Source organism: Chenopodium album, chromosome 8, assembly GCF_948465745.1.
Source record: "Chenopodium album chromosome 8, dcCheAlbu1.1, whole genome shotgun sequence".
In the NCBI taxonomy this organism is placed as follows: domain Eukaryota; kingdom Viridiplantae; phylum Streptophyta; class Magnoliopsida; order Caryophyllales; family Amaranthaceae; genus Chenopodium; species Chenopodium album.
The window spans coordinates 67876938-67887855 of NC_137841.1; the positions used below are offsets into that span (position 1 = coordinate 67876938).

A 10918-nucleotide genomic window follows, 5' to 3' on the forward strand; every position below is an offset into this window, starting at 1 on the left:
TGCACCATTCTTGGAGGAGCTTGTCATTGTGGATGAAACATTCCAACACTATATCATAAAAAGTAATCACCTTGTCAATGTAAAACTTGACATCGGACCTCCCTTCATTAGAAAAATACAACGGCTACATCCTTATATTAAATGGGTTTGCAAGCTCTTGCGTGGATCTCCCATGTCAATTCCTTGAATTTGAAAGCTCATACAATGAATGTGAGTTTTAAAGCAACTTTTTTTTTTTTTTTTTAAAAAAAAGAGGCTTTAGCTAATCATCTAATATGATTGTTGGTTTTCTGTTGCAGGCACTCAGCATCAGTTGTGGTCGCGAGTATTTTAACCTTACTCGTTTTTTATCTTTAGTTCGCTTGCAGTTGTGCTTTAGCTAATCATCTAATATGATTGATGGTAGTTTCTGTTCCATGTTATATGTGTTTAAGCTTCTTTTTCACAAAAATTCTTTGTTTATCATGTCTAATTGTACTACTAAATTCAGGATTTCAAGGGCAAAGATTCTAAATTCAGTAAGGATTCAACATGGGTTCAACCTAGCAATGTGCCTGCCTGTTTGTTGTCAAGCCTTCGTCAGGTTGAAGTGTTGGATTGCGAGTCTAATCGAGCAGAATTTGAACTCATAAGTTATTTACTAAGGCATGGAGAGACACTGAGTACTTTCCTGGTTGAGCTACTCCCAGCTAATTCAAGGCACGATCTAAGGTTCAGAGATGATTTGATGAAAATTCCAATGGTTTCGAGGACTTGTGAACTAAAAATTTCTGCATACCCCCATTGTTCTCATCGTACCAGCTTCTCCTCAGGTTATTATTGTTATCCCATCACTTGTATTATTTTTCTTATATCCCCTGAATCTGTAACAGAGCACATTCCACCTCACTACACATGTATAGATTTTACACTATGCTTACTTATATTGTGCTACTTTTTTGATATGTAGAAGAAAAGGATTGTTCTTCAACGCAACTGCAACGAAGGATGCTCCCTCAGAAGATGTGCTTTGATGATTTAAAGCTCTGCACCAATTACTTCAGTAATGAGAACTTATTAGCAAGAACTGAGGATTTTAAGGTGTATCGTGGAAAACTGTATGAATCTGATTCACCAGCTAAGAATGTTGTTGTGAAGAAATGGGTTATACCAGCAGAGAATCCATACAATGAACACAAGGAGTACGCGATGCTTTGTTTTCGTGTATGTAAATTGTAGACCATATTGTCCATTTTTTTTTTCCTTTTCCCGTATTCTATCAGACCATCCTCAAGAGTTTTCTAATTTGAATTTGTATTTCAGGAAGAATTGAAGTTATTAAAGCATCCAAATTTTACATGTCATCCAAACTTCATGAGCCTGCTTGGTTATTGTGTAGAAGATAGCAATGAGCGACTTGGAATGATCTATGATTTTAATCCCCTGGATCACTTGGAAAACCTCATTCCTAAAGGTAATTGTCAATGCCATTGAGCTTTAAATTTACCATATTATTTGGAAATAGACAAAAGCTGAATATATACAACTATACAAGTTTAGTCCATTTCTTGAACTTTATAGTTTTCCCTGCTGCCAAACATATGAGCAAATTCTATTAGCTTAGTAAAGAGTATTTTGTTTTACCTAGATAATATGCGTCTTTTAATTCCTTAATGTATTATGTAGTAATAAATACAACAATACTCCCAATCCTAGACTGATAATGGGTTTTTGGACTACTAGATAGCTTCACATGGTTGCATAGAATCGAGGTGGCGTTGATCCTGGCGTGCATTATGGAATATATGCATAAGAAACATGGAGATTTCCCTTCTGTAACCCCAAGAATTAGTCCTTCTTCTGTAATTATAGACGAGGTTTGCTTTCCTTTGCCTATCTCATTTTTCGTTCTTGTTTTTTTATTTCTTATATACTGTATATATATGTTCTTCATGATTTACTAATTTTTGTATCATGCTTGTTTGGAGCACATATCAAGTCATCTTCTTAGGAAAAAGACGAGCAAGCAAACCTCTTGAAATTTCTATCTATCTGTGATAGACTTCTTAAGCCACTTGCTTGCCCTGATGACATGATTCTTTTAACTGGTCATTGGATCAGGTTGTTTAGGTTTGCTTCAATTTGGATTTGAGTCAGGCATGCTAATAATTATTGTGCCTATGTATTTCAAATTCTAGAACATTGTTAGAACTGATTTTAAGAGAATAAAATATGGATTTTGTCTTTGTGGAATTGATTACATTTAATTAATTGTTTTGATTCTTTTGTTAAATAGTCACAATGAAAATATTTAAATCACAAAATAATGTGGAATATTTCTTATATGCTTTATATGATAGATTGTCTTTATAAATTTAACTTTGCAGAATTATATGCCCGTATTATTCGATTTCAATCGGAAATCCGGTCGTTTTGCAAAAGAAGACATGTATGACTACAGTATTGGAAAATCATTTGATCGTACCATGATTGACTATGATGGTATGCTTGTATAACCTGTTTTTTTTTTAGGGATATTATCAATGGTACACCCGTGGTATTGACTTTTATCAATGATACACATGTGTTTTTATTATTTATCAACGGTACACCTGTTGTTTGGACTTTTCTCACTAATACACCTATTCCGTTTGAAAAGTTAAAAAACCGTTAAAAATTTTAATTTTTTTTTTTAAATCTAAATTATTCTAAAATCTTTAAAAAAAAAAAATAACCCAGCCTCCCTCCCCACCCCATTGCCACCCCCTCCTCCCCGTCACCATCGGTCCCCCTCCCCCCCAGCCAGCGGCCGACGCCTAGAGGGTCGCCCGGCGCCGGCCACCCCACCTACGCCCCCCTTTCCCCCATTAAGGCAGCCTACCACCCTCCATTTCCCCCTTTTCGTTTCCCGACCCCAATCCCAAAACCACCCCTAACCACCGTTCTCCCGTCGAAAACGCCCCCTTCCTCTCCCCCCTCCCCCGGAAACCTCCCCTCACCTTTCCCCCTCCCTTAATTGACCCCCTATGGGTCCTAACCCTAAACCACCACCTTATTGAAACCCTAAAACCGCCGGCGAATTAAGGGAGGGTTAGGGCGTTAGAGTCCTTAAGGGGTCGATTAAGCGGGGGTTTCCGGGGGAGGGGCGGTTTCCGGGGGGAGGTGAAGAGGAGGGGGGCGGTTTCGAGGGGAGGACGGCGTTTAGGGGTGGTTTTGGGATGGGGTTCGGGAAACAAAAAGGGGGAAAAAGAGGGTGGTGGGTTGCCTTGGTGGGGGAAAGGGGGGTGTGGGTGGGGTCGTCGGCTCTGGGCGCTGGCCGCCGGCTGGGTGGGGGAGGAGGGACTGGTGGCGACGGGGAGCAGGGGTGGGGGACGGGTGGCAGTAGGGTGGGGAGAGGGTGGCTAGGTTTTTTTTTTTTTTTTTTAAAGTTTTTATAATAATTTTTTATTAATCTTAAATTGTTATAAAAGCTTTTCCCTTAAAAAAAAAAAAATTAACACTTTTTTAACGGAATTAACGGAAGAGGTGTATGAGTGAGACAAAGTCGAAACCACAGGTGCATCTCTGATAATTATTAAAAACACGAGTGTATCATTGATAAAAGTCAAAACTACGGGTGTACTATTGATAATTTCCCTTTTTTTTATGCTTTACAATGTTCAACATTAGTCATATTTTTGTAATTTTGCTTAAATAATGACCCTATCATTTTGTTGTTGGACAGTTGAAAATTATGGACTAACTCTTTTCGCGTTAATATCCAAAAGAGATCATCGATGCCCCAATGGTAAACGCCATACATCAGAATGTGAGACGTTAGATCGATGGGCGATGTTGGAGTACACTGAGAGACGTATTACTTCCTCCTTATGTAAATCTGAGGAACCATTAGTGCATAGAGAATTGATGAATGATCCTAAGTACGATAGTGCTGATGGTTTGAAATTAACTCGCCTCACAATGCGATGTCTTGAAAATTTTCAGCGCCTACCAAGTATGCAAGCTATTGTAAAGTACTTGTGTAAGTTACGTGTTGTTAGGGAAAATTGGGATGTAATAGATCATAACAATGCAATTAGTAATTACCTTAATGTTCAAGTTTCTTAATCTGGTAATGTTATAATTCCTCTGATTACAGACAAGTCTTTTATTGCTCCGTATTATTATTGAAACAATATGAATTGAATTGGACAGAAATCCTAAAAAATAAGTACAAAAGAACAGGGCTATACTCTTCCAGTTTTGAAAATTAGACAATAGGTCATGTAAATTTGGGCACGCGCTACAAATTGATAAGACAAGTTGTTAGGCTAATGCAATAGCCCTTGAAGAAGATAAAGGATTGTTGCATTAGGTACACTAAATCGTTGCATTATTTACGCTAATGCAACACGCTAATGCAACGACTTAATCCACTGATTTTTAATTCACTGAATGGTCGAAATGTCTAATTATTATTATTATTATATTTGTGTACATCAGGGGACGAAATGTCTTCTTTTTTCACACACTAGTTGTTGGCCGGCACGCTACGCGCGCGGTCCCCCAACGTGATTTTGTTTAGGTAATTAGTGTGTAATTAGTCGTAGTGTATTTATTAATGTAAGTTAATTTGCCTATTGATCAGTTTAGTTATAGTATATAATATGTAGGTATAGAAGTTAGAGTGGGGATTATTAGAAGGCTTACATAAGGCATATGCACATGTTAGTAAGTTCATGTGCCTTGGTTAATCATGGTACATTGAGTTGGCTCCAAAAGCAAACTAAAAGAATAGATATTCGACTCCCAACAATAGGAAAATTAAGTGCAGCACAATCTCTAGTACAACTTTGTCTATTAGCTATTAATATATTTACAATGCTGTAATTGCTTTATAATTACTTATTTATTGATCTATGAGGATCAGATTACATAATCTATACTTAGTATTTGAAAACACAAACCACAAAATCTATTCTAAGCCACATGTCACCTCTCTTAATCCTTTCTTTTTAAATTTTCATTTTAATATAAAAACAAAATGTATAAATAATGTTTGAGTCTTTTAATCTTTATGCTTCTAAAACTTACAAATTTAAGTAAGAAAATTAAGTGTTTCATATTCAATATGATAAATTAAAGTTAAACTAATTTGTGTTCATTACATTAACAATAAAATAGTCTTTTCATCTCCTAAACTTAAATATAACTTAAACTAATGTGTCATTTCATGCCCTACAATATATATATATATATAACAAAATTCCACAACAACACTAACACTTTTCAAGAAAAACAACCTAAGTAACAACCCGTGCATCGAACGGGTCAAAAGGCTAGTTACTACTAAATACTATTACCGGACTCTGGTTCCTCTTTAAATTGAGTCTAATCTAAAGGGTGCAGCTATAACGACTCCTCATTGTTCATAGCTTATCTTCTTCCTATGCCCTACTCTGCCTGTAAATTCTGCTCCTCATGATACTGCAACCACAAACAAATACAACACAATGAATTGGTTGTCAAAGATCAATTTTTAATAGCTCCAAACAATGACCCCTATCGAATTATTTGAACCAATCTCAAACAATATCCAAAATGACATGGCTCGAACAAAAATTGACCCTACTTGAGCTAAAAATGAGTAAGTATATCATTGATGACCAATCATAATAATCTACTTATGAAAAACGAATATGACCTGGGCCAAAATTAAACAAGGTGAGTAAATCACCAAAAATTGCCCCAAAACACAGTGCCTACGCTAAATCATTCCTTTTTTAGAATTCTAGTTCTAACAATCATAACTCATGACAATAATGAGGCCATCAAAAACTTTTCTTATAGGAAAAGCAAAGGGATTACCTGCTTTGCTTCCTTTCTTTCTCAATTTCATCTTGTTATAATAAGCAACAATTGCGAGACAAATTATAGGTGGGAACTTTGGTAGTAAAAATACGCGCTTGAAGAGAAAAAAACGTTGAATTCAACAGGATACACAAGTTATTAACAGGACCAATCATTCGGAACAAAACCACATTGTTTATAAATCGTGTCAATAGCAAGATTAAGTACTTGCTAAAGCTAGGATTTGAGAAAAAAAAGTATAACCGGTATTGACAAAAAAATTAGAATGGACATTATTCACAAAACAATTTGACTACCATTATTTATTTTTATTTTTTTTTATAGAGCACATATTTACAACCAGGAGTATCTAAACTAAAATTGGGTCGCGTGAGGCGTTATGTTTGATGACAAATTGATAATTCACAACAACTGCTTACATAAACATTATGCTTAATGAGAGTTCTGTAGTCTGTATAGGGTTAGGCTCATCATTAGTGAACAGCATAGCATCATAATCTTCCACTAAGATGAGAGCAAAGAATAAAATTGGGTAATTTGATGACCTTCATATATATTTGATGACGGGTAATTTTTAGACCTTTGCTACTTACTGTGTGAGTATGATTAGTGTCGAATCCATAAAACTGATTTGAGAAAGTTATATGTTACTACCACTTTCATCTAACACACAGAGAACACTTATACACTCCATATCACTTGCTCTCCCTACCAACTATACTTCTATTTCCCCCTACTCTTTCTATCACTCAAGTCTTTATGGTGTAGCAAATTTTAAGTCTTTTAATACTTTTGTTTATTGCTTCCTAGTTATATAACTGACCTCCTGAAGTGCACCTTATCTCTTTGTCTTCTTTCTCTCACATTGTCATTGTCACATATTAGGCCCTATCTCCCTCTACTCCTTTTGTTCCCTCATCATTAGCTCCTCCCTTACCTCCTCTTGCTTCCTAAACTTCTCTCTTCTATTGTGGTCTTGATAATTGAGTTCGTCCTAATTGCTCCCTCACCCTTTCTCGCACCTTTTTTTCATCCCTCTTCTCATTTATCTTATATGTCGTGGTTATTAAAGTTCGTCCTAATTGCTCCCTTATCCTTCCTCATCGCTCCTCTTATTTATCTTATATTGTTATTAAGATATTCACTTTTATAATTTATATTTTTGTCATGTCATTAAAAAGATATTATATTGTATAACAGTCTCCTAAAAAAGCTGTAATTGTTACGACATTTAATTCTCTGCGACGACCTCGATCTTTCTTTAACATCTCAGCCATCACATAGTCACCTTTTTTTTTTTTGCTCTCTTCCTTATTCCTTTCTCACTCTCTCCCTTTCTTGTTTCTCTTGATCCTTATTCTTCTCCCCCCCCCCCCCCCCTCTCTCTCGCCCGCTCTTTATCTCTGTCACACTCTTAAATGGTTTTAACATTTTTTTTGTAATCATAGTCCTACGCCCATATCACTTGATTTTGAGAAAGTTATATGTTACTACCACTTTCATCTAACACACACAGAGAACACTTATACAGTCCATATCACTTGCTCTCCCTACCATCTTTACTTCTCTTTCCTCGTACTCTTTCTATCACTCAAGTCTTTATGGTGTTGCAAATTTAAGTCTTTTAATACTTTTGTTTATTGCTTCCTGGTTATATAATTGACCTCCTCAAGTGCTCCTTATCTCTTTGTCTTCTTTCTCTCACATTGTTACTGTCACATATTGAGCCATATCTCCCTCTAGTCCTTTTGTTCCCTCATCATCAGCTACTCCCTTACCTCCTCTTGCTTCCTATTCTTCTCTCTTTTTTCACTCTTCTATTGTGGTCTTGATAATTCAGTTCGTCCTAATTGCTCCCTCACCCTTTCTCGCACCTTTTTTTCACCCCTCCTCTCATTTATCTTATATGTCATGGTTATTAAAGTTCGTCTTAATCGCTCTCTCATCCTTCCTCATCGCTCCCCTTATTTATCTTATATGGTTATTAAGATATTCACTTTTATAATTTATATTTTTGTCATGTCATTAAAAAGATATTATGTTGTATAACAGTCTTCTAAAAAAGTTGTAATTGTCACGAGTTTTCTCTCCCTAGTATCCTTGAGGACCTCGATCTTTCTTTAACATCTTAGCCATCACATAGTCACCTTTTTTTTTTTTTGCTCTCTTCCTTATTCCTTTCTCATTCTCTCCCTTTCTAGTTTCTCTTGATCCTTATTCTTCTCTCCTCCCCTCTCTCGCCCGCTCTCTATCTCTGTCACACTCTTAAATGGTTTTAACATTTTTTTTGTACTCATAGTCCTATCCCACACACAATGAAATGAAAACCCCTTGTATGGCATGGAAATTGAGCTAAATTCACATTAAATATTAAATGCACCGGTTCATGGAGTAAATTTCAGTCTAAGTGCATAAATAAACTAAAAATACTCGTACTATTTAATGGTTTTAACATTTTTAGTAATCGTAGTCCATCGTTCCTCGCCTCTCCATGAAATGGAAACCCCTTGAATGGAAATTGAGCTGAATTTACATTAAATATTAAATGCATCGGTTCAGGGAAAAAATTTCAGTCTAAGTGCATAAATTAACAATACCCAAATCTCAAAATTCAAAGTCACCAAAATAAATACCAAAAAAAAACATTATTAATGGACTAAACATAAATAAACAAAGTAAGATACCTCTCAAAGTATTCAAGGATACCGAAAACTGAAGGCCTGAAGAACAAGAAAATCGCTTAATGCTGCTCTTTCTCTGGCTGTTAGCCTTTTCACTTCATCTCTGAACCTTTTCACCTCGGTTTCCATTTACTTCCCATCTTCCCTGGTTATTCTTTTCACGAACAAAACAAAAACCATCTGAAAAAACAATCATAATTGGATTTTTACATGAAAATAAATCCCGCTCAAAATAAGTGACCTTTGTATAATCAAATACTCCCTCTGTCCCCAAATGATAGTCTCTTATGGGCAAAAATCACGGGAATTAAGAAACTTAAATAAAAGTAGTAAAATTACATTGAAAAGATAAATTTAGTATGTAAAATAGTAGAGAGAGAAAGTAATAAAAGTATATTGAAAAACAAAATTTACATGGGAAAGTTAAATTTGCACAATATTGTTGTAATTGGAGGGAATTTTCATAAAAAAATTGATATTAATGGTACTTGAAAAAAGCAAATGGGACTATCAATTTGAGACTAAAAATATGTCATAAGGGACTATCATTTAGGGACGGAGGGAGTACAATATTATAATCAATATAACTAAAAAAATTGAACTGATTAACCCAATATTATATGTTGCATGATGTTTGTTCATTTCAACCCTCTTTTCATCCCTCAAATATTATCAGCTCCTTGACATAACCCGATATGTACACTTTATAACACGTTTCTATTTTAAGTATAGTTTATTTTTCAAACCCATATTTTTATTGTTTCAAGAAACTCATAACACAATTATTTCAATATCAAGCTCTTAAAACCACAATAAATTCTTCTTGCTTAAGAATAGTAACATAATAAGATCTTAACAAAAATCGTTCATTATAATTTTTCATAGCTTCAAGAATTAAAACCAATAATCTAAGCTTAAGCAAAGAAAAATGCTGAGTTCATGGTAATTTGATCAAACCTGACCAATACATGATGACAAATAGTGGATCTTCTCTTGGTCATATATTTTCAAAAGATCTTCCAGTTCCATATCAACAGTAATTTTAAACCAAATACAAAGAATTTCATGGATTTGATCACTCAGTCATATACGAATTGATTAAATAAACCTAATATGGACGAAATGAAATCAAATTCAAGCCACATTTCATCAATTTAATAGATTGAAATCAAGAAGTATTTCTATGTAATAAGTCTTTTATCCAATTTGAAGCAATTCACATATACTCCTTCAGACAAGCAGGGGTAAAGTCTAAACATTAAACAGACAGTGGGCAGGAAACTAAATAGAGCTAAAAGCTAACTACAAATAGATTGAAAAGAGAAAACTTGGTTTACCTTGACTTAAAAATTGGTCGGACATAAAGGCTATTTGTTGCAACCTTGCATTCAAACAAGTCATTGGTTGTTTATTATCTACATTTAAGCCAATCCCTGAAAGAGAAAACAATGATCTTGAAGTAAGTTATACAAGTAATACAACAGATCATTTGCATCAAACTACAACAGGATGGCAATAGGAAGTTATAATAACCATTGAAAGAGGGAAAAAAAAAAAGGTTTGCCGGCATTTACCCACACTGATATTGAATTTCTTCGATTTATAAGTGGATGTGCAGACTGCAGAGTACCCCACCAACCTTTAAGCCATTTACGTAAAGGTCATTAGGCCACTTAATTTTAACACCCAACTGAGGCAGGTCATTGTCAAAACAAAGATCTTTAATAGCTTCTGTAAGTGCAAGAGAAGCAATATATTGCACTAAAGGCACTATTCGTCCATCCTCCATCTGTAGTGTACATGAAAACATAAGACAACCTGGTGAGATTCCCAAACATTTGCTCACCTTCCTGCACATTTAAGCAACAAGTATTATATTAGCAACATTGACATTCCTTCGTTTGTTTAGATGAAGCACTTTGATTTAATTAACATACTATATAATATCAATTTTACAGATTGAAATCGAACAAGTAACACTGGAAATTCAATCACCCACATCACAAAAAGATTCAAACAAACCAAATTCAATAAATTCAAACAAAGATGAAATTAGAAACTCCAGAATTCTTCAACAGTAGAGAAAGTGGAAATGGGTCGAATAGAGCTACCCCCAAGCAGCTTGTTTCGAGTTAGCAGTAAGATTATCGAACCAAAAAGTCCAAACATTCTCAAGAGGATGAATTGTTGCGATTGATTTGCTGGGTTTTCCGGCATTTAAGTTGTCGTCGATAATCTCGACAACGGGGTGTACTTGGGTTTGTATTCGGGTGAGTAATTAGGCGATGAAATCAATGAATAACGAGTCGAGGGGGTGTACTCCGGTGAATAAGACGGTGAGGAGTACTTGTATCGAGGAGTTGAAGGGGTGTATTCCGGTGAATTGCAGCGGTAGTAAGGGTGGTAAC

The 10918-nt window shown here is 35.3% G+C and overlaps 2 long non-coding RNA genes across 3 annotated transcripts in view; one reads left to right on the forward strand and one right to left on the reverse strand.

The window, feature by feature from the left end:
* The first annotated feature begins 1106 nt into the window (after positions 1 to 1106).
* LOC145556378 (uncharacterized) lies at positions 1107 to 4086 on the forward strand. The gene is made up of 4 exons (XR_014091850.1): positions 1107 to 1203; positions 1303 to 1453; positions 1723 to 2481; positions 3704 to 4086. It is a non-coding gene; the product is annotated as an uncharacterized LOC145556378 (long non-coding RNA).
* Positions 4087 to 9847: 5761 nt separating this feature from the next.
* The window catches only part of LOC145556379 (uncharacterized), a 1281-nt gene continuing 210 nt past the window's right edge, over positions 9848 to 10918 (reverse strand). Inside the window, exons 1-3 of one of the 2 annotated variants that reach the window (XR_014091852.1) lie at positions 10622 to 10918; positions 10085 to 10360; positions 9848 to 9943 (exon numbers count right to left, since the gene is read on the reverse strand). The exon at positions 10622 to 10918 is cut by the window's right edge and continues 71 nt beyond it. This is a non-coding gene — a long non-coding RNA (uncharacterized LOC145556379). The remainder of the gene's footprint in view (positions 9944 to 10084; positions 10361 to 10621) is intronic. The other variant, XR_014091851.1, reaches the window with a different exon arrangement.